The following is a 23,114-nucleotide window of genomic DNA, read 5'->3' as shown; positions in this document are numbered from 1 at the left end:
ATATGTTCAAATTTCATGTTCACTCGTTAGTTGTCGTAACATTACATCTCGATTATTGTATTACTTTAACCGAGTTATTGTATTATCAAAACTCATGTATTGTATTTTGTAGTTGTTTCATGAGTGTTCTGGTAAGTTATAGTCTCTTTTTTGGTGATTTGCAGGTAGAATCACGATAGATGCGGATAATTGACATTCAATGGAAAAATTGATGTCTATACTTGGTCAATTTAATGAAGAAATGTAGTTATTTTATAGTTAACTTAGTTGTTTACTGAGAATAATCTTTTCTGGTATTTATAGTTATTGTAATGTAGAAAACTGAGTTTATTGTAATGTATAAACTCTGTAATGTATAAATTCTGTTATTTGTATTTATTGTAATGTAGAAAACTCAGTTATTCTAATGTAGAAACTGTGGTATTCGTAGTTATTCCAATGTAGAAACTCATTTATTGTAATTTAGAAACTCAGTTCCTGTAATGTAAAAAATCTGGTATTTGTAGTTATTGTAATGTAGAAAGTCAGTTATTGTAATGAGTAAATCGCGTTATTGTATTGAGATGAAATTCAAATATACCCAAATTTCTATCTTGTGTTTGTTTATCTTGTTTAATTGCATAACTAGTCATTTCATTCAATCAATAATTGAGATTGGTTAATGCAATAGCAAAATCTGAAAAATGAAATAATATATATATATATATATATATATATATATATATATATATATATATATATATATATAACAAGGTTAAAAAAAACCACTTTCATTATATAACTATTTTGTTTCCAACACATTACATTTAAACATCTCCAACAAATTATATCTTAGCATCATCTTAATTACATCTAACAATAGTAATATCACAAATATTACATATATTTATCTCCATTCCAACATCTAAAAGTATTTCTTCCAACGAGAACTGTGTCTTGCCGTTATTTTCACGTTTCTTCCACTCCTATTTCTTCTCGACGAGAACCATGTCTTGCCTATTAATGAAGGCTGAACCAGCAGACAACAAAAGCTCACTGAAAGAAATCAAAACAAAAAGGGGGGTAAGTTATAAACAACTATGCAACTATAAGCAGATTATATAAAACCACAACAATAATTCCAAATTTAAATAACTAAGTTAAAACAATAAAATAATTGAGATGTAATATTACTATAACCAACTTAAACAGATTATATAAGAAGATGCTATCTTACAACAACTCTAGTTTGAAATAACTAAGTTAAAACAATACAATAACTAAGTTTTAATAATACAATAACTCGGTTAAAACAATACAATAATTGTTGTTAATAGACTAACACCCAACAAAAAAAAGTAAGTGCAAAATACAATAACTGAGTTTGAATAATACATTGACCGATGTCAAAATAATACAATAACTGTTGATAATCGAACACATCAAACAAAAGTAACGAATCAACGAAAATAAAACGGATATTAGATAAGAACGATAATGAAAACGCACAAATCAGATCTAGAAAAAACAAAATTAGTACTTACCTATAGTGAACTTGAAGAGAAATACAAAGGTGAAGCGAAAGAGACAACAAAATCAATATGACGAAATCTCCCTAATTGGTGACAAATTTGAACGAGGATGACGAATATTGAATATGAAGATAGAGTTTGTAGCCTGCAATTTGAACGAATTTGATGAAAACCGAATTTGACAAGTTTGAACGATGTCATCGTTCTTCTATGCAAAATGAAATACAATAATCCAATTATTGCATTGAAATAATTGAAACAACACAATACAATAATTGATTATTTCAGAGAAATAATAATGTGCCAAAAAACGAGAATAGTTCCTCTAAAATAATATGTTGTTATTTCAATACTCATATTCAAGTATTTCAATATTCATATTCAAGTATTTAAATATTCATAATCAAGTATTTCAATTTTAAGCTTGTAAACAAAGATATGAAAATAACATGTGCCAATGAAGCAACAAAATTACTCAAAACACTTTCAACAACAACATGAAAATGCACTAATCATGTAGAAAAGTGAATAAACTACGGAAATCAAAACTCAAAATCAGCAAAAAGAGCATGAAAAAAAAAGAATTAAAAAGTTAGAAAAGTGAAATTTAGGTTTACCTGAAAAAGTTTAATCATGAGAGGAAACGATTGCGACGGATTTTGATGAGAAATTAATTGAAACGTAATGAAAAGGATGATATCTCATTAATTGCTGACGAATTGGATCGAGAATGATGAAGATCGAGCTTTGGAGAATGTACAGCCACCCATCTTACGTTTTCTGGTATTTTAGAGGTAGAAGGAGAGAGAGAGAGAGAGAGAGAGAGAGAGAGAGAGAGAGAGAGAGAGAGAGAGAGAGAGAGGAGAGAGAGAGAGAGTTTATATATGGGTTGAATAAGACTAAATCTCAGCCATCCATCTTATATTAGATCAATGGTCCAGATTTAGAGGGGTAACTCACCAACAATGACCCAACTCATATGATCCTACTTATATATTAGGCAGGATCCGGTGAGTTTGCCACTTTTCGTGAGTTACCCCCGCATATATATACAATTGATCTAACAAAATCAATTCCTCACAATTACACGTAACAAAAACAAAAAACGCTTCTCTCTCTAATCTGACTACCCCCCTTTTCTCTAAACCTAATTTCTTTGTTTTCACATCAAACAAAAAACATGAAAATCAATCGAAATATTGCAAATTCATCGCCAATTTCATCGAATTCTTCATAAAAACTGAAGTAATTCAAATCGAAAATACAAAATTAATTCATTATCTTTGTTCAATTTGATTGATACACGCATCAATAGTCAATTTTTCCCCAAAATTTGCAGAAACCTCAGCGCGAATCGACAAAACAAAGGTAAGCGTAGATTATATTAGTCAATATATGTTATTTTGCGAGTTATTTCAATTGCTACTCCGTTAGTATGCTTGTTTATCATACCGTTGGCATTTGATTGATGATTTATCGTAAACCTGAAAAATTGTTGGTAATCTAGATTAGCACACCAACTGTTTGTTAAAATGTCTAGTTGAATGAAGAATCTCAGTTATTGTAAAGAAGAAACGTGGTTATTTAATAGTTATTCAAATGCAGAAACTCTGTTATTGTAATGTATGAACTCAGTTATTGTAATGTATAAACTCAGTTATTGTAAATATAGAAACTCAGGTATTTGTAGTTATTGTAATGTAGAAACTCGATTATTGTAATGAATAAAGTTAGTTATTCTATATGTGATTTAGTTATTCACTCGTTAGTTGTTTAAAGTCAGCTATAGTTATTTTACAATCCAGTTATTGTAATATATTGACCGAGTTATTCTATATAATGTTCTTATAAAATGTTGTTGTTGTTGTTGTTGTTGTTGTTGTTGTTGTTGTTGTTGTTGTTGTTGTTGTTGTTGTTGTTGTTGTTGTTGTTGTTGTTGTTGTAATATTACATCTCGATTATTATATTACTTTAACCCAGTTATTGTATTATTAAAACTTAGTTATTTTATCTTGTAGTTATTTCTTGGGTGTACTGTTAAGTGATAGTTTGTCTTTTGGTAATTTGCAGGTTTAATCAAGATAAACGCGGATAATTGACGTTCGATGGAAAAATTGATGTATATACTTGATCATTTTTTGTTAGTTTTCATCTTGTTTAATTGAATAACTCAGTTATTGTAATGTAGAAACTCAATTATTGTAATGTGAAAACTCTTGTATTTGTAGTTATTCTAATGTAGAAACTCAGTTATTGTCATGTAAAGTTCTGGTATTTGTAGTTATTGTAATGTAGAAACTCGGTTATTGTAATGAGTAAATCGTGTTATTGTATTGAGATGAAACTCAAATATATTCAAATTTCTATCTTCTGTTTCGTTTCATCATGTTTAATTGAATACTAGTCTTTTTCATTCAATCAATAATTGAGATTGGTTAATTTCTATCTCGTAATTTTTGTAATTTTGAAAAAGATCTCGAAAACTTTGTTAACGAGTGCAATTTTTTTTATGAAAGAGCTCGCTAATAGATATATACCAAATGTATATTGTGTATGACGATTGGTGCCAATACTCTTCTAATAGAAGAAATTTTGAAATCGACATGGCTTTTGATTAAAAAAAATGGATCGTTTTTTAAGACAACACTAACTCAAATGTAGTCAACTTTCCATCATTTGTATGTTCTCATCTTTTTTAACTAAATAAGTGGTCATTTCGTTATAACAACGTTAAAAAACAACAACTTACATTCATTACATAACTATTTTGTCTCCATCACATTACATTTAAATATCTCTAACAATCTATGCATCTTCATCATTACATCTAAGCATCCTAAACAATACATCTAACAATAGTAACATCCGTAACATTACATATATGTATTTCCAATGCTACGTCTATAAGTATTTCTTCCCGACGAGAACCATGTTTGCCCGTGTTTTCACCATTCTTCCGCCAATATTTCTTCCTGACGAAAATCATGTCTTGTCTATTGATGAGGGCTGAACCAGAAGAAATCGAAAGCTCACTAAAAGAAATAAAAACAAAAAAAACGGGTAAGTTGAAAATAACTATGCAATTGAAATACAATAACCACCTATAAGTATTGAAATAACCATAAAAACACTATAAAATAACTGGATAGTCTAGAGAAATAAAAGCACAGTTTGTCAGAATGGAATAACTAAGCAAATGAAATACAATAATCCAACAAATGCATTCAAATAACTGAACTAACACAATACAATAACCGGCTATCTAAAATAAATAATAATGTACCCAAAAAACTAGAATACCTACTGTGAAATAATATCTGGTTATTTTAATACTCATATTCAAGTATTTCAATTTTCAATCCTCATACTCAAGTATTTTAATGTTCATATTCAAGTATTTTAACGTTAATATTCAAGTATTTCAATCATGATGGTCGAGTATTTAATTAATTTTTAAAATTTACACAATTAAGAGTTAGCTTGAACAAATTAACAAAAACTAAAATCAAAATCAAAATCAAACTTACATATAGATAAATATTAGAGAAAAAAACATTATCCACGATTGCAATCTCGCCATATAATCCGCCAACGACACAATAATGTAAAAAAAAAAGACGTCATCTTACATCAACTGTAATTTGAAATAACTAAATTAAAACAATATAATAACTAAGTTTGAATAATACAATAACTCGACTAAAGCAATACAATAACTATTACTAACAACATAACACAATAAACAAGAAATGACTACAGAATACAATAACTGAGTTTGAATAATACAATAACTCGATCAAAGTAATACAATAACTATACACAAATTAATACAGCAAACAAAAAGTAACCACAAAATACAATAACTGGATTTGAATTTGAATAATACAATAACTCGGTAAAGTAATACAATAACGGTAACACATCTAAATCAAAAAACCTAGAAATTATCAAAGATACAAAATAACACAATTGAATAAAAAAAAAAGCTTATCAAACACCTTACAAACAACATGAAAATGTACAGGATCATTTAGAATTCTCATATCAAACTCAAAACCCAGTAAATTATTGGAAAAAAAATGAGGAAATAAGTACTTTAACAACAAAATATAAGTATAGACGGACATACAACGAATCAACGAAAATGAAACGGATATTTAGATAAGAACGATAATGAAAACGCACAAATCAGATCTAGAAAACAAAATTAGTACCTTACCTATAGTGAAATTGAAGAGAAATACGAAGATGAAGCGGAATAGACAACAAAATCTCCTTAATTGATGACAAATTTGAACGAGATGATGATGATTAAGCCTGAAACTTGAACGAATTTGATGAAGCAGCTTCAATTTGACAAATTTGAACGAGGATGTGGTTGTTCTATTTTTTTTTGTTCTGTCTTTTAGGGAGAGAAGGAGAAGAGAGAGAGTGATTTTTCTAATAGTGAGGGAGGTTGAGAGAAAAGTGATATATATATTTATATATATATATATATATATATATATATATATATATATATATATATATATATATATATATATATATATATATATATATATAGGTTAAGTAAGATTTAATCTCGCCCTCCATCTTAGATGGGATCAATGGTCTAGATTTAGAGGGGAAACTCACCAAAAATGATCAACTCATATGATCCTATTTCTATATATATAGGCAAGATCCGGTGAGTTCACCTATATTTTTGAGTCCCATGAGTCCACTTATGTATCATACGTTGTACACAAGAATATCACTAGTGTTCATAAACAAGAACCGAACTAAGCTTTGAGTCTTCATTAAGGAACCGAACTTGAACACATAGAAGATTTTCCACCATTGATTTTAATCAATCGACATTACTTCCACAAGACATTAATCATTGATTTTAATCAATGAGAGATTCCACCACTAACTCTTAACCTAATCTAATCAACAACAACAATAACAATAATAAAATCGATGCAACGGAAGAAAATCAAATTGAAATCCCAATTGAATAAGAAAATCAACGGATAATGATTCATACTCCAATAGTTTGAACTCACTGCATTTGATGATATGACAACATTAACGTTGCCAAGCATACTGTGATCATCCCACTGCCATCTTCCTTCCGAAAAAACTAACTGTTGACTCAACTACTCAACTGACTCAAGGAAAGTAAAAATGTTCTGCATAGTATATTACTTTATGAATAAGAACTCGAAGTCCTCGGTCCTCCCAGTCAGTTGATCTATGTCAGAGCAGTATTTTTTTTAGGTTTTGATGCATTGTCGTAACGTGTGTTTGTATGAGCTAATTACTTCTCATCTTGTTAATTACTTTAAAAATTGTTTTATTATAACCTCAAATAAATTGTTTTACAGGATCCACTTCCCACAATGTATACAGAACTGCTGGAATAATTTTAGGTATGCAACCTTATTGAAGTTCTTTTTAAGTGTTTTCTTTTAAGATGCGTAACTTTCGACAATAATTTTATTCGTTTCTCTTTGTATTTCTAGAGGTGGGTTTTAATTTACCCAATTTGGTCGAATGATTTCAAGTATGAAACTTTGTGAATTCCCTTTGTTAATCCGTGTGTTATTATGGTAAGGCATGCGTTGCTATAGAATTTCAAATTTAATTAATGCCTGAACTATATTAAGGCTGACACAAATAATGGCGGATTACAATGGTGGACAAGATGACTGATAATGAAGATGGTGAAAGGCGGAGTGCAAGGCGGAGTTAGGTTCAGTGGTGTGATATTGTATAGTATAACCCGTGATATTGTTTAGTACAACCAGTGATATTGTTTATTGTAAGGTGTGATATTGTTTTGTATAACTTGTGATACTCTTTTACTGAACTTATAGACTCAGATACAATATCACAGGTTATACTAAACAATATCACTGGTTAGACTTTAAAAAAAAATGTATTCATAAAAAAAAAATTATTCATAAAAAAAATCGTGATATTTTTGTGTAGAGCGTGTGATACATAAGTGGATTCACGAGACTCAAAAACATAGGGTGGACTCATGTGATCCTAATTATATATATATATATATATATATATATATATATATATATATATATATATATATATATATATATATATATATATATATATATATATATATAGAAATAGGATCCTGTGCGAACCTAAAGTTCGGTGCGAACTGTACGAACTTATTAGGAGCCGTCAGATCATAAGTTTAGATAAGCGATTAAGGGAATAGCAAACGGCTGAACAAACCCCACTAACTCTAAAGTCCAAGAAAATCCCTGTCATCCTTCTCGTGCAAACAACCCCAACAAACACTTGGTCGTCTCACGCACCCGGAGTGACGGATCGCCGGCGTCGGTCCAACTGACATCCTATAAACTTGTAGAAATCTGACTTACCTACATTACTTCTCTCTCCTTACCGCCAACACCATCGCTGGCCCACGCCTACCACCACTGCCACTGACAATCTCATCCCCGGCCAAAAAATTCGCCTTTTCGGTTAGTGCGGTTAGTTGTTCAAAAATCTCCTTCATTTTTCTTAGATCTATGATTAAAATTCGAATTTTTTTTACAAAAAAAAGTAAATCTTATTAAGGTGGTAAGGCAAAGAAGGGTTGTGCTGATGGTAGATTGTGGGTTTGGCGAGGTCAAGCCGCGGTGCTACGTGGTATTTTCTGGTGACTATGTGGGTGAGTGGTTGTGGTTGTGGTCGTAGGATGGGGATTTGCGATGGTGCAGTAATTGGGCGACGGAGAGTAGTGGTATGTGTGTGTGACGGTTGGCCATATATGGGGGTTGGGTGTGGTGTTAGTCCAGGGGTTTGCAGTGGTGGTGATGCGGTGGTGGCAGTGAGTGTGGGCGATGGTGGTGAGCCGTGGTTGTATTTGGTGATGAGCCATGGTGGGCATTAGTATATATCGTTGGGTGGTGGGTACACGAATGATTATCCTAGATACATTTAATTAATCTTAGGATACACAAATCGTTTTGTGTATATGGGGTATTAATGAAGTGTATCTAAGATAATTAATCTAAGTGAACTCTAAGTGAAATGTGTAGAGGGACTATACGAGCCGAAAACAAGATTGGGTTCAAGGTCACCAAAGTGCTACAACAAATGCAATGAAGGTCACCCATGCGGTTCAAGTCTCCAACTCACGAAGTTTCAATTGGCTACGACACTTGCAGCCGAGTCATGTCCGAGTTTTGGATATGACTCATAATATAGAAGTTGGTGTTAGTGGTGGTCGTAGAGTGGCGCTCATGTTAGCTCAGTATGTTTTTACTTCTCAACTTATTATTGAATTTCTTATGTTACCTCGTATGTTGTTTCGCAACTTAATATGATCAGAACAATGATAATGCTAACTACGGATATGATTATGATGATGAGTATGAGGGTTATGTGGATCATCTTATCCAATGTCAATCTGATGGAGCCATTAATTTTGTCAGTCTAGATTGATTTTATTTGGGAAATGAATAATGCAATAAGGGGTAACTGTGAAAAAAAGAAAAATCGAAATTTAATCAATAAATGTATATTTTTCCTGCTTTGAGAGTGGCAGCTCTCTTTAGCTCCTTTCATTCCTCTGAATTTGGTTCAAGCCTTGTTTGGTAACTGGTTTTCACGGTTTGATCTTGATCGTTGTGCTATAAAATGAAGCTGATATGGTCTATTGTAGCTCTTTGTGATCTTGTCGCTCAATGTTGGTAGGATGTTATTTTTTAGTGTGTGACATTATAGCCTTGTTGCATTATTCATGTGAGGGAATTGGTTGTAGAAGTCGAGTCACAGATATTGCGAAGCAAGCTAATGCTGGTTTCATGTGAACATGTGACAGCTCCGAGTAATGAGTTAATGGAGTGGACCATAATATGCGATAATTTTTGAAAACAGTATCACTGTATTACGGAAATTGATTGCTACCACTCTACCAGCCCACCATAATAATAACTTTATAATGAAGAAATTCAGTTCACAAATCAATTACACTTGTTTTTCTAAAGCATCTATGGCACTTTGTGGAGTTGACTTGAGGGCAATAGATGCGTGATTGGTGCTGCTTATTTATGCTTTTCGTGTTTTAATCCTTTTTCTTTGGTTTTCTTTTTAAAGCATTCACATTTAGTACTCCATTTTGTTGCTTGATGCGCAATAGTTTTGGGTAACTTGGGTGGTTGCGTCATCATTGTTATTTAAACTGAAATTATCATTAATTTGTACTCCGGATGGAAAAGGTTCGTATTTATTGTTTTAATCTCATATTTTGTTGTTTACCACTTTATCCCGAACTGTATGACTGCTTATTCTTTGCTTCTTTGTTGATTATGTGATAAGTTGGAAACTTGAGTTCATTTGTAAGTGCTGGAGTAAACATACTTTCATGACCAACTTATATTCCATTTTACTGAATTACTGTCATGTTTGTGGGAGAAGAGGATTTATTTACTATATTATTGTGGCTTCTTGTATAATTTGAACTCCCTGAGATTATATAGCTGTTGTTGGGCATGTCATTAGGCCGTGTAGTAATACTTTAGACTACTTAGTGTTTCTTTGCAGATGAACACTTGGATTGGTTAGGTGCCTTTTTGCTTGTTTTGCTGATTTTCATATACGTGTTTGTGTAACTTTTTGTTACTTTGTTTTTCTCTTTTAATCATCCAATCATGGCTCTTACTTCTGATTGGTCAGGTGGTGTCGCAGGTTGTGGAAGTGGATACACTAAATACTAGCCCAGGTGCACACGGTATTATTACCAGATACACAAGTCGATTTGCGTATCCGGTAGTAGTACCGTGTGTATCCGGTACTAATACCTTGTGTATCTGAAGTAGTAATAAGGGTATTTTGGTGTTTGGGGTATTTTAGTTTTATTTGTATTATGTGTGAGGTATGTCAATGCACTTATGTATGTTTACTGAAGTTTATCTGATGTGAGTTGCCGAGTTTCCTATTGCTGCAATCTACTGCAATATTCTCTGAATTTTCGATTTGTTTGTTTTTGGCCAGATTCTCCCAGTGAGTATATTTACTGAAGTTTATCATTTAGGTCTTGAGCTGCCAGCTGCAAATTTCAATCTATTGGGGCTTAAATTCCAACTAACGGTTAATAGATACAATCAGAAGAGATGAAAGATTCACAAGGTGATCCCCAAAAGCATTCCAAATTTTGATTACTACAACATGTTTTTGCACAACATGAAGCTATATTTGACGAGGAGTTGCTATCTCAAGTGGAATTTTAAGACAAACAACCTGGCTTACGACAGAGAACCATGAAATCAAGTAACGTTATGGCGTGTCTTCAGTTTTCAATAGACAAGTATTGACTAGGAGTTTCATTAGTTCATTCGTCCCACATGGATGCAGGCTGTACCATGGTCTATTCAGATACGGATGTTCCTGCAATTTCAGTAGTTAAACTCTATAGTAGCTCAATGAGCATCAATCTCAGAACTTCAATTCAAACTATGCAATTTTCATTTTGTATAAAAGGAAACCACTTCTTCCAAACATGATTATAATACACTCGAATGCAAACTTCCGACATAAATTATAGTAGAACTTACTGTCAAAAAAAATTATAGTAGAACTTAGTACCCTCTGAAACATAATAGTCTCTAATCCAAATCTATCTTAAGTAGATTAAGCTTAATGTCTGAAGATTACCACACTAAGATACAATCTGTCGACCAGAATGCAAATATTATTAAAACTCAATGCTATACTTTCAACTATATCTAGAAAACACACAAGGAAACCACTTATTCTACTTTGTGGAATTCTCTCTGTCAATACTGATAGAGCTTTCACATGTGCAATCGCATGAACTAAGAGCAGGTTAGTTAAGCTATAAAGAAACACGCACTTTTCACAAACATACCACGCTAAGATATAATCCCTCGACCAGAATGCAATCAACGACTCAAGTATTTCAGATTACCAGGGATTTCAGAAAGGCTCAATCCCTCACTCTAAAAAAAAAGATAACAACCTATGCGCTTTGCCATTCTAAGTTCTAACCTGTATGACAGTATCCCAAATCATAGAACTCGGCTCAAAATAAGAAACCGTCTGTCAAAATCACTTCAACTGGGCTTATAATACATCAAACCATATGACACTAGAACGTCAAGAAGCTAAAACCCTCTGCCTCAATCTCGAGGGCTTTGAATATAGAAATTCAAATAATCCATGTCAATTAAAGTGCATTGATGGAATATAGGATCGTTCAAATTAGAGACAAAAGGAGATCAGTTGCACCAAAATCACATCAACCCAATTGTCGTAAGAACGTCACAACGCTAAAATACATACATTTAAATTGCTAGATTCATACCTCTACCTACCTAGATACACTCGTTTAAGTTTCTAGATACATACATTTAGCTAGCTAGATACACTCGTTTAAGTTGCTAGATACATACGTTTAGCTAGCTAGATACACTCGTTTAACTTGCTAGATTCATACCTCTACCTACCTAGGTACAATTCTTTAAGTTTCTAGATACATACGTTTGGCTAGCTAGATACACTCGTTTAAGTTGCTAGATACATACCTCTAGCTAGCTAGATACACTACTTTAAGTTGCTAGATGCATACATCTAGCTAGCTAGATACACTCTTTTTAGTTTCTAGATACATAGCTTTAGCTAGCTAGATACACTACTTTAAATGAAAGAGTATATATCAAAGTGAAATTAATAACTTTCATTTTATTTCCAATTTAATGATAAAGGAATATACGACTGAGAAGTAATATGTCACTATCTATACACCGAAAATTAGTCAAACCTAGAGGAATTCAGTTCAGCCATGGCATATGTATCTTTTGCGTGACTAGCAAGATTTTATGAAGTCCTCCACTAGAAATCAGCCTACCAGTATACCGCTAACAAACAGGAGAACACTAAACCAAACTTAATGCAATGAATAGATCTAATTTAACCAAAACAAAAGTGACAGATCAAATAGTAACAGCTTAACACCCCCAATCCAATCTTGCAGTCAACCAATTTAAATGAAATAGAACCAGATGGAAGACAATTTGAACAAGGATAATAAAAAAGCCAACAACCTCAACACAACCACCACAGTTAATAAAGGTAACATGGGTACAAAAGAGAGCAGTAGAGAGGGCACAACAACTTAACATCATAAATTGTCGCAGGCATGAAGTTGAACAGCAACCTGGTTTTGGACCATGGTGCTGCTGCTTGGTAGCATAAAGAGGAGAGAAAGACATAAATAAAAAAGTGACCTATTCATATGGATGATTTGAAATCGGCAAGCCAGCTAAAGCTAAAGCTAGTTATACGACTGAGAACTGAAAAATCAAATAATTATACGCTTCTAGCAAACTCAATCAATTTAATAAAACATTAATTCAAACTTAATCCATATACTAATCCCCAAGCTACTACTTATTCATTTCATAAGAACTAAAACCAGACTAAAAGGTGTCATACGCCTGTACTGATGAAAGATTTTGATCATCAACAAGATATGCACAATATTGTATTGAAAATTCATCCACAAGTGGACTAAGAGGATCCTATTCTTGTTTTCTTCAATTTAAGAAAAGGGAAATTACCTATATAGGAGTAGATACACATATTACTGTCCCAGATTCACAAATTAATTCTCTAGATACACACTTCGATATGTGTATCTGGTAGTATTCATCCATGTATCCGGTAACGTATTTTGTGTATCCAAATACAGTACATACACTAAGCATGCTGGACTTTCGCCGTTGCGCTCTTTCGGATGCCGGTGGCCCTTGATTTACGGTCACCGACGACTTTATGGACTCACGATCCGACTCATAAAAATCCGCAGAAGCATCAAACGGAATGAGTTTTTTCTTATTTTGCCTATAAATGAATAGATTTGGTATATTTAAATCAATGGTCTGGTAAATTTTCTCTAATCTTTGAGAGATGGTGGTTTTTAGGGGTTCGAGGCCTTACCAATGAATGTATTGCGAGCAGTGTCGATCACAGCAAAGTATGCTGCATCCTCAAGCCAGCCTGCATGATTGTGACAAGACTGAAGGATATATAGATTTTTGCAATATTGCTAATAATCATGGAGTTTAGCCTCAAGCATCTAAAGAAAGTGTCCTCTAAACACAACAATTCATAAATCATTTACTAGTGAATAAGGAAGCATGGGAGCATATTTGAAATTTTACTTTTTGACGAAAAATATGACTGCAACATCAACGAGTCACAGTATATGAAAATTGTTGACTAAAAAAACTAATGTGTCTCAATATGTTGATTACTGAAAATAAGTCAATCATGAGCTCTGCTTTGACTCAAGCCTCCTGGTTCAGAATCTTCAAAAAAGTGATGTACTAGTATACTACATAAGCTCATGGCTTAGACATAGATTATGTGCTTACAAACTTAACGAGAATCATAAGAAATGAAAACCATACATCAGAAACTCACTTGATATACTGGGATATTTTCGGAAATTTTCATATATGCTTAGGAAGTTCATCTTCTGTCAACAGTCCATCCTTCACCAGTTCTTCAAGAGAAATGAGAAGTGTGTTTCCGCAATTGGCATCCTGATTTCAAAATAAAATCATTCACATCCCTGTAATTGTCCTTTTGTTTGCATTTTATTTTGTGATTGACGGTCATTGAACTGATTTTAACATATCTAACATTTTTCAGAGTGACCAATTGATATCTCCATGATTTTAAATGCGACTACTTGAGCACTATCTACACAACTTCGGACTCCATGAAAACAATTGTGTTGCTCAACTGAAAATTCTTTACAAGAGACTGAAATTGTAGGGAATCCTTAACTCCTATAAAAGTTTATACTTGGGATAACTGTAGCTATGAATAGTGCTACCTCAAGTTCTCCCTCTACCGTTGGATCTTTCCCTTTGTATCTCGGCCCTCCATTCTTCATTCACTCACAACCACATATTTACCATTCTCTCTGACTCTCTACTCCACTCATTCCGTCTCACTTTCATTTCTCATTACTCACTACTCATCTCACTCTCACCCACCGAGTTCCTCTCAAATATTACAGTGCCATATGCGACGATGGCGGTTTCTTTCTTCCTACAGTTGTTGCGCATCCATATAGGTAATTATCATCCATCCTCTATGATTTTTTTTCGCTTTTGATTGTTTTCATTGTTGTTTTTGTTCAGTTTAATTCTATTTGATCCGATTTATTGATAATTATATTGTTGTAGTTGAATTAGGCGATCTTTAAAAATTAGGGTTTGTTGATTTCCCCTTCTTTAGTACTATTGATTGATTGTTTTCATTGTTGTTTTTGTTCAGAAGAGCATGAGTGCCAAGGTGCGCAAGTGCAGTTTTAAACTCGTGGTACTAAGCTTTTGGCGTCTATAGACCTGTATGCATTCATCTCTCTGGCTGTTTGTGTTCGGGCGTTGTGTGGACAGCGGGCCGCCCACGGGGGCGCTTGGTGAGAAACGAGGGACAAGCGTTTGCATTTTCTATGGAGTCGCCACCAATTTTTATGGGAAATTGGAACCGTTCGAATACCTCGTGTCATGTCAAGACACAAAGTAGTGACATGAACACTAAGCAATCGTTACCCTTAGCATTCTATGTCTAGAATGACTCTCGTGGATGCCAATGAACACGGGTGCTCACGGAGATCTGGAGTAAGGGGTGAGGGTACGTATTAGGAAGCTCTTTTGATCGAACACCTAATCCCGCCCGCCTCGATAGCGGCCTCTACTAATGATTAGGGAAGTTATTCGTACTCGATATACCGTCGGCTATATGCATGCAATGCAACATCCATAGATTAATCCTAGCATGTGAGAATTAGACTAAGTCGGTTGACACGTAATTAGCAAACAATTGGGGTCGAAGTAGGAATTAATACTCAATTTACATGTGAAAACATACAAACGAAAGAAATACAATAAACATAAATTACAATAATGGAAATTACAATAATTACAATGGGAAAGGCGATTTATGTCGAAAATACCTCTAAAACGGATGATTTGAGAAAAAGAAATAAAAGAAAGAAAGAATAAAATTAACGAACAGGAATTAGTGATATTACGGATATTAGTTAGTTAATATGTAAACTAAACTAGGTCGGCGAAACGGAGTTGAGGAGAACTCATCTCGAACAAAGCGCAGTAGAGCGCCCTGCGGAAGAGGCGCAGCGATTCCGCGTCTGTTCCAAGGGTGAGTTCTGGCTGTGAAGCCGGAACTGCAAATCGTTAATGTTAATTAGTAAATTTGACGATTGATTAGATAATTGACTCGGATGGAAGTGATTTAACAGGTTAATTACATATGAATGAGTCATAAAAACAGTAAAATACGAATAAGACGGAATTAAACGGATTAATTACATGAAGGAACGATGTTAATGAATGAGTTCTCTATTAAAATTAATTGACTAGGTTAGATATAATGACGAATTAACAACGAATATGGAATGAACATGTGGAAATTATATCAATGACGAATCTCAGAAACCCAATATGAACAAATTGAACTTCTAAAATCTGGATTTGAATATTAATAACGAAAACCCGCAAATATTGATTATTTAGGATTTAAGTCGGACTTATGATGATTAAACAAGTTAATGAATGATGAATAAATTATATATGATTATTAAACTATCATGTGAGCGAATTAAAGAACAAATATGCGAAAACAAACAAGAAAGACGAATTATAGAAGACGAAGAAGAAGAAAAGAAGCAGGAACTGCGGCAGCCTCACGAAGAGGCGCAGCAGGAACTGCGCTCCTTCGAAGAGGCGCGGCGATTCTTTGCGTCTTTTCTCGACGTCTGTCTACTGGAAATCCGCAAAAACAAGTTTTAAAGCACGGTTTTAGAAATCGATTTTAACGGTGTTTTCGACATAAATCTTACAATGGTGATACGAAAATTAAATACAATAAATAAAAGAGGAATATACACCCTCAGACTTACATGTTGACGGAACGAGATGAACTAAGAAAATCGACTAGTGAATGCTCGACGCGAATGCAAAGAGAGTGCCCTCGTAAGAGGAAAACGATTGATTAATTAAGATTGATTGAGTGTAGTTGGTCAAATTGGTCGGTCATGCAACGGAGAGGTGGTACCGGAAGATCCGAGCTTACGTGGTCGGAAGTCCAAGCACGTAGGCGCCAATTAGTAAGAACGAAGTCTAGAATGCAAAGGGAGAAGAGAAGGGCGGACACTCGCGTGAGAAATATGAGGAACGAAAGCTCCTATTTATACTAATCACGTGAAGGAATAGGGTTTCGGAGACTCTTTGGGAGTGAATCTCGGAAAGATATAAAAAAGATACGTAAATCATGCAAAGAAGGGCCTGGGAAGAGGCGCAGCAGCCACTGCGTCCCTTGGAAGAGGCGCAGCGCCTGCTGCGTCTGTTCCCAGGAGGTTTCCTCCTGCTGAAGAAAGATTTCCGTGTTTGAGTTATGGTAGGACGGAAATAATTCGATTATCTTTTGAATATTACGGGATATTATTTGCCAAAAGATAAAATTTATGAAATATGGAATAGAAATATCCGGAACATTCGAACATTCGACTCGGGATTTTTAACAGCTATCAGAAAATGGAGACGGTTTTTTACCCGGACTCCGAATGTACTCTAATTACTGCCAAAACGACCGTATCAGGACGTAGATGACAACTAAGAGGTTGACGTTAATATTTGAGCAAACACTTGACGATAATCTTACGAACTGTCACAAATCGTTCCGCGGATCAAACATGCGGCCCAATCATCACCGGGTGGTTTGCGGGAGGTGCAGAAATGAGGTGTCTACAGAGCCCCCACTTTGACTGAGGCTTGGACTAGGCGAAAGTCAAAGTATAGCCATCAGGTCAATCGAAGATTACAACCTGACGACTATGGCGACGCGAGGCGGCTCAAGGGGTCTGAGCCAAGGACCTGTCGTCGGGAACATTTTAGAGTCTGTCGACTATCGGGGAGGGTCGTTTAAAGTCCATTAGACTACGTAAGGAGGCTCGCCAGCCATAAGAAGAGACCATACCTGGGACTTCTTCTCGAGATGCTTTCGGAGTTGCGTAGGAGCTACGGTTTGAGCTTAGGAGCTAAGGGTAAGACCTAAAAGTTATATAAAGATTGGTGCTAGGGTGTGGGACCCTAAAGGAAAGCATTGACGGGAAGGAGGTCAAATATGAGTTCAACCTAGAGGTAACTAAGTTTTGGGTATAGGAACTTCTGGAGAACGACACCCTGTCGGACTCCGCGGGGAAACAAGAAATATTGAAAGCAGCAGGACGTCGGTAGAAACTGCTGGGGAAAATCCGCTTGCGTCGGTCTCAAACGAACTCTGGCAAAACTTGGGGTTGAATCTGCTTGCGTCGGTCTCAAGCGAACTCTTGTTGGGGAATATATTGACGACTAGGAACATCTTGATCGTCGTGGGAGAAATCTTGAGTGCAAGCGATCGCAAAAATACTCTGCTTTAGGACAAAATAGATTGAGCAATACTGCAAAATACTGCTGCACGGGATAAAATGAATTTGGACAATACTGCAAAATACTGTCGCGTAGGATAAAACGCGGGCCGGAACGAAAGAAAATCGTTGAAACGGACCAAAAGAATATAATAGCGTTGAAGAAGAGGCGCACCAAAGATGGGCCCACTAATAACGAACTCATAACGAATTTTTGAAAATTCGTATGGAGGGAACATATGGAAGAGGTGCAGCAAGAGCTGCGTCCCTTGGAAGAGGCGCAGCGCCTGCTGCGTCTTTTCCCCAAATTGGTTATTTCCGCGTAAAAACGCGAAATCAGAAGGTTTATTTTCATTATTTCGAAATACATTTCCTCCAATTCTTCTCTCAAATCTTCACCATTTCCGTCGAGGTTGGATTCAAAAGCTTGCATTAAACATGACTAATCGAGGTATGTGTCTTAATCTTGCATTAATCATCCGTATTTGTCGAATTTCGAGCCGCGAGAATTAGGGTTTTTCGACCCTTTGGATCGAAAATTTGGGGCTTTTCCCCCAAATGAATTTGCTTTGCCAAATTGATGCTAGAAATGGATAGTAGGCAATGTTAGGAATATAACCATGTATTTACTTCGAATTTTCATCGAGTTTTGAGCCCTTGAGCGAATTTTGAGACGGTTTTACAGCTGAACCGTAAATTGCTTCGAAAATAGCCTTAGGATTGTCCATTGGCGATGAAATTTGATATTTGGGATCCTTGGATGATGGGTAAACTTCCTGTCATCTCGAAATTTTGGTTTGTGACAACTTTTTCAGGGCACCTTTCTAGGGCATAATCGCCGTTATAACGAAATGCTGCCGAATTTTCGACTCGAAACCGGAACTAGGCCTTGACTTGGACTTGACTTGACCTAATTTATCACATGAGTGATCGGGTTGGCGGGAATATGGCCAAAGATGGCGAAAGGGCGATTTCGTGGCTCGAGGCTCGAAAACTCCTTAACAAAGGCTTGCCGTCGCGTGACGCGGCCTAAATTTACTTTAACGTCGCAGGTGATGAGGCTTCTTCTTCTGGGAGGACTCCCATGGAGATAGACGCCAGTGCGGTTGAGGAGGCTTTGGAGCAGGCTTTCACCGATGCGGTGATGGCCACTGGAGACGAGGCACACGAGGAGGTGGAGGAGGAGAAGGCCCCGAGAGGCCAACGTCGCGAGGAGGTCGTCACCGAGAGGAGCTCTGCGTGGCCGAGACACGGGAGAGTAGGCACCTCGTGTGGGCTGCAGAGGGTCACCTGTCCTACAGGACGGTGAAGAGCTTGGTAAATAAGAATTCACTACTCATCACCTATTCTCTTTTATTCTTTTTATCCAAACTTCTTGCCAATTTCATTCAAAACTAAAGATAGCCTTGTTTCAAATCATCTATAGGAGGCCGGGAACATCAGGTCATTCTCGGGTTATACGACAGCGATGGAGCACTACGAGCGGCTGTCGGCGGAGGAGAGGGCCATGATCGAGCGCGGAGCGTTTGGTCCTCTGGTTCAGGTCTGGAGGGATATCGTGAAGAGGAAGTTGCGGGCCAACCTTAGCCTGGTCCGTGCTTTCTTGGATCGATTCTGGGATACGACTTCCACGTTTCACCTGCCTTTTGGTGAGGTGGGAGTTACTCTGGAGGACTACGACATAATTTCTGGTCTGCCGTGCGGGACCGAGGAGATGGTGTGGCCGGAGACTGCTATGAGAGCGGATTCGACCGAGGCGAGGAGATTGATCGGTGGAACCGTCGTGGCGAAGGTCTGTTGCGATCCGGGCTTGGTACCCGCACCTATGTCCGAGATCGCATTTTGCGGGGAAGACCCTGAGTGGTGACGATCGATGGGAGGGAAACCGCTCCTCCCCCTGTCTGTTGAGCGGAGGGCTCGTCGTGGCTTTGGTGGTTCTTGTCTTCGATTTACCTCGGAGACAAGGGCGAGAGGCTATCGACGAAGCTTCTTCCCTTTCTTTCGACCGAGCTCCCTAGGACGCTGGGACCGGGTCATCTTCTTGGTTTTGCGGTCCTCATCCGCTTCATGAGGGCCGTGGTTCGTCCGGAGTTGATGGAGAAGGGGACTTCTCTCTGCGCGTGTCGGACGGACTACCGTTGGAGGTATGAACCTTCCTTAGACCAAAGTAAATTCCTTTCTTTATCGAATCACGAAAGATCGTTATTGATTATCTTGTTTTTATAGGCATGGGTGTACTCTTACTTCCCGAGTCTCGCGCCGAAGAGGATCGAGCATTTGGAGAAGACCTATCCCGTGGTGAGGGATTGGGTGATGTGCGGGACGAAGAGCAAGCGTTCTTCTCACAACGTCTACCGGCGGGACGTGAACGCCCTTCACCGAAAGCAAACGTGAGTATCCCACTCGTATTTACATCTCTTGTACTTTGCTTCTATTTGATCATAGGAATGATCTTTGCCTTATCTTATCGCAGTGGGTGCCCAGGACTGGGCGGAGTACGCTGGAGCGCCTCCTTTTATTTGCCGAGGTCCTTCGACCTAGGAGCCCGAGTCATTTCTTTGTTGTGGACGTCGATGGGTCTGTGTGGTATCGGGCGAGCGTTTGGCTCGTCGGTGCTCTCGGGCGCGTTGACGGTTCCCATTGACCCTCCGAGGACGATGTTCAGGGAGCCTACCGAGGCCGAGAGGAGGCGGACTGGCGGGTGCCGCGGCGACGACCTTCTTCTCGCCCGGCGATGACTACTCGGCGTTCCTTTACGGGAGGTTGGCGTACTGGCCAGTAGTGGTGAGCGTCCTTTACTTTTCTTGATTTGATTTTGAGAATTACGATGAAAGATCGTCGATTAATGAGAGCTATTTGTCCTTGCAGGAGGTTGAGGCGGCGGGCATCGAGCCCCCAGTGTACCCCGAGACTCTTGAGTACACTGACGCGACTGGGAGGACGACGATCTCCGAGTTGCGTGACTTTGACGTAGCTGTAACGGATGCTGGCCTAGACGATCGGCAAGATCGATTCGGAGGGTGAGCCTCCAGCTTATATACCTTTCGTGTAAGAACACATTTGATTGAACTTGTTCACTTTACTGAGAATTTCTTTTGAAATGCAGGTCGCGCCATCTCCGTTCGTGGCATTATGGAGGGTGGCCAACCGGCTACGAGCTACTGCCATCGAGGCACTCGTCGGTGGTCGAGGTCGTCAGGTACGAACCTCGTTTGATTTCTTTTGATTTTTGATTTTCAGTTTTGTTTTGATTGACATGAGCCAATTTGTTGTTTTTACAGGGTGACCGCGAGCTGGAGCGAGAGTTGGCCCAGTCTCGGGAGGAGACGGCTCGCTTGTCGAGGGAGCTTGAGTTTCGGGACGCCGAGATTGCTGCTCTTACGGCGAGGGTTGCTGAGTTAGAGGGTGTCCATCAGTAGTTTGGCGTAGTTTTGTAGACTTGTACATCTGATTTTGAACATTTTTGGACTTGTTTGGGCGCAAGCCCCGATTTTGGACTTTGGACCTTGTTAAGGCGCAAGCCCCAGTTTGCTTGTACATTTGTATATATGATGGCTCGAGTGCCTTTGTTGCCGGGTTGTGTTGCTTGTATCTGCAGTTAGTTCTTGAATGGTTTGGTAGACAACGGTTTACGCCGTCATCTTGCCGAAATTTACATGGAAATCACGCAAAGAGCATACATTTTATACACATGGCCTTAATTAGCGCAAAAAAAAAGACTCAAAAGGATATAAAAGTGCAAAAAATGCAAAAATTTTGTCGGAAATGACCGGACGGTAGGGAGGGTTACCCCCTAAAAAAAAGAAAAATAGAAATCTGTAAGTGTAGAAATGAAAATGTTGAAATGAAAACAAAAGAGAATTATTTCCTAAAAAAAATGAAATTAAAATGAAATTTATGAAATTTAATTAAAATGAAATTTTATTTCCTAAGAATAAATAAATGAATTAAAATAAAAAAGAAGAACTAAGTGCGATGAAAATGGCGAAGGTGTCGACGTCGCCTCGAAATGCGTGCCCGCGAATTTAGGAAGCTTGAAACATGGTAAAATCGCTCGTATTTGCAAAATAAAATCCCGTAGGAACGGGAAATTATTCGTTATAGAATTAGGAAAGATCCAAACGCGGAAATCACAGAAGGTGAGCTGGGGAAGAGGCGCAGACATGAGTCGCGTCGCTTTGAATAGGCGCAGCAGAGTGCGCTTTGTTCCCACGTTTGTCTCTCCGGCGGATTTTGGAAACAGCAATTAGTATAAATAGAAGTGTCGACGAAGCTTTAAATCATATAATTCTTCCGTCTTTTCTCCGTTAATCTCATAAAAACTCCCAAAATAAATTTTCAAGAGAAAATTTGTCATCATGAACACTTTGGAGGTCCGCTTGAAGGAATGGACCAATGAATTTTCGAATGTCGAGAAGCACGATTTGGGTGCTCATAACCTTGGGTCTCTATTGAGTTTGAAACTCATTAAGGTTGTAAAACCGTTCTTGGATGCTTGTCTTGACTACTGGGACCCAAATTGTCATGTTTCGCGTTCCCGTGTGGTGATATTTGTCCTTTTAGGAGGAAATTTGCTATTGGTGGGTGGGATCCCGAGCACTTACCCGCTATTCCTTCCACTTCACAAGGGTATAAGACCAAATTCAGAGACTTGCTTGGATTGACTAGACTCGAGGTGGATCGCTTGGTTACCCCGAAAGGCGTGAGAATGCTGGACTTTGTAGACCGATTCATCAACAGAGCCGACCCCACAGTCTCTTATGTTGCTAAGAGGAGAGCATTTGGCTTCTGTTTGCTGCATGTGTATGTCTTTCATGGACACGTTGATGAAGATTTGCGAGGTGATCCCCGTCTTTTGGGTCTTATCGAGCAAATGGAGCTGCGCAGGAGCCCAGCTTGCTTGTGTTTAGGGGAGATTATTTTGGGTTTGGATAATAGGAAATCCAACCGCGATCTGCCGCTTTTGGGGAGTCCCGTCATCTTACAGGTAAAAGACACCCTTTCCTTTTTTTTTTTTTTTTTTTTTTTTTTTTTTTTTTTTTTTTTTTTTTTTTTTTTTTTTTTTTTTCGTTTTTTTTTCGTTTTTTTTTTTTTTTTTTTTTGGGTGTCTAATACCTGCT

General features: G+C 37.1%; 1 long non-coding RNA gene across 1 annotated transcript; it reads right to left on the bottom strand.

Moving 5' to 3' along the window:
* Positions 1–799: 799 nt before the first annotated feature.
* On the bottom strand, positions 800–2,274 carry LOC141591174 (uncharacterized). Its single transcript, XR_012520711.1, has 3 exons — positions 2,129–2,274; positions 1,524–1,656; positions 800–1,035 (listed from the first exon to the last, which is right to left on the bottom strand). It is a non-coding gene; the product is annotated as an uncharacterized LOC141591174 (long non-coding RNA).
* Between the last annotated feature and the right edge of the window lie 20,840 nt (positions 2,275–23,114).

Source organism: Silene latifolia, chromosome 7, assembly GCF_048544455.1.
Source record: "Silene latifolia isolate original U9 population chromosome 7, ASM4854445v1, whole genome shotgun sequence".
Lineage (NCBI taxonomy): Eukaryota > Viridiplantae > Streptophyta > Magnoliopsida > Caryophyllales > Caryophyllaceae > Silene > Silene latifolia.
Note: the sequence above shows the minus strand (reverse complement) of the source record. Positions and strands in the feature narration are given on the sequence as shown.